This window comes from Delphinapterus leucas, unplaced genomic scaffold (genome assembly GCF_059928025.1).
Source record: "Delphinapterus leucas isolate spDelLeu-1000000601 "Yukka" unplaced genomic scaffold, BTC_Dleu_Yukka2 spDelLeu_asBTCV2_sq52, whole genome shotgun sequence".
NCBI lineage: Eukaryota > Metazoa > Chordata > Mammalia > Artiodactyla > Monodontidae > Delphinapterus > Delphinapterus leucas.
This window is the reverse complement of record NW_028322261.1, coordinates 4,107,384-4,109,464: the sequence shown is the minus strand read 5'-3', so window position 1 is coordinate 4,109,464 and position 2,081 is coordinate 4,107,384. Positions and strand designations below refer to the sequence as shown.

Below are 2,081 nucleotides of genomic sequence, written 5' to 3'. Positions count from 1 at the left end.
TCTCCAATATTCCATAGAAGAATCATACATTTCTTTAAGCCCTGTGTATGCTTCTAGGGTTTAGATTCTAAATCAAATAGGTTTCTGTTTTTCATTTAAAACAACGAACACAGGATTTCACTTGTAAATGTATTAAGTTTTTTTTTTCTGTCTAGCAACAAGCAGTGACTATTGTTGGGTTGGTGGACATAGTAGAGATGGCCATTCAGAAAATCACAAATTTTAGGAACTCTAGCATTCATGTAGCTCAGAACTGTAAGAAGAGACCAGAGGAAGATCAACATGCTTTAAAGTATATTACAAATCAATATTGAAATAGAGCTTAACACATAATTCATCTGGAAAGAAGCTCAGAACATGATTGCCAGTTATTTAATATTCTGGTCAAAGACAATGGAAGCACTATTAAAGTATGGCATTTTGACTGCCATTGGAAAGGTCAGGTTTCAAACAGCAGTGCACTAGTTGTGCTCAAAATGCCTAAAGAATGATGAATAATTAAGTGAAGAGGAAATGGGAGCACCTGCATTCTAATCTTGTTTTGGCCACTGATGGGAATCATGTGGACTTTAAGCCCATCACACAGTCATGTACCACCTTGGTTTTCTCCCCTGTAAAATGAGGGAGTGACTATAGTTCTTTAATAATCCTTGATGGTCTTTAGCGCTATGATTCTAGAAGCATCTTGATTTAATACAGTTTGAGGATTTATGTCTAAACTCTAGCAAGCAGAAAAATGTTCTTTTATTTCTAAAATGGACTTGACATTGCGTTAACAGAGCAAATGAAATCTTTTGAAGATTGTTCAAAGAATCACCAACTTAAAATTCATCTCCATTGTTGGTTTTTATTGTCTGTTTAACTCTTACTAGGTCTATAATAGTTTTATTTATTTTCCTTTGCACCTGGACTGGCAGCCTGTGTGGTTGGAGAAACACATCACCACTTATTTTAGATACTTTGTTATCAGAGCCAACTCTGTAATCTTTGCTCTGCCCGTGAATTATTTATTTAATTTGATGTGTTTTTTCCTGGATTCATAGAATTTCCTTTTGTCATGATTCTTCTTTCCATTTATGGGACTGTAAATACAGCTGACTAAACCTCTCTAGTGGCCGAATACATATCAGGTCTTTTGTGTGAAGGATGCTAGCTAATCTTCCCGTTCATAGGCTGACTACATTTTTATTCATTTGCTTTTTTTCTACTCACCCCTGACAGTAGTATCTGTGGAATAAATAAAATAATGATACCTACTACTTATTTAACTCGGATCAGAAAACTTGACCTTTTCCTAATTTTTTACATTTGCTAGCTTTGTGGCAATATGCACCCCTATTTTTCTCTGAATCTCAGTTCACCCTCTACATGGGAATAATTATGCCTACCATACAACGTGGTGATCATAAAAGAAATTCTACCCATCTCCTACCATATTGGGGAAAAAAATTTGGATTGACTTTGACCAGACTTGGAGGCACATGTTTGCAGTGGCCTGTTTGAAAATCCTGACTACATGGGGTACAGTGGGATACTCTGAAGGCACCTTACAGAGGTAGATAAATATCTCTCCCAGGGCATCAACGCTAAAAGTGAGAAGCATCTTGATTTCTCATCAAGAAAGAAATGTTCTATGATGTTAATGGTTCTTAACTTTTGGTGATTCATTGAAATCTCCTGGGGAGCTTTTGATAATCTTAAAGCCCAGCCTGTAATTTATACCAATTAAATATGAATTTCTGGGGGTTGGACTGAGGCATTGGTATATTTTAAGGTTTGCAGAATGTAATGGTTAATTTTAAGTATCAACTCTCAACTATATCCTGAGATACACAGATATTTTGCTAAACATTATTTCTGGGTGGGTCTGTGAGGGTGTTCCCAGATGAGATTAGCATTTGAATTGGTAGATGGAGTAAAGCAGATTTCCCTCTCCAGTGTAGGTGGACCTCATCCAATCTCTTGAGGGCCCCAAAAGAATAAAAAGTCAGAGGAAAGGAGAATTTGCTCTCTCTGCCTGAGTGTTTGATCTGATCCCCTGCCCTCTGACTGTGGCTTACGTCAGTTCTGAAAACTACACC

The 2,081-nt window shown here is 36.9% G+C and overlaps 1 protein-coding gene across 11 annotated transcripts in view; it reads left to right on the top strand.

Annotated features, from left to right (window-relative positions):
• The window catches only part of LOC149743925 (uncharacterized), a 155,690-nt gene that overhangs the window by 57,189 nt on the left and 96,420 nt on the right, over nt 1-2,081 (top strand). The gene's annotated exons all lie outside the window — the stretch shown is intronic.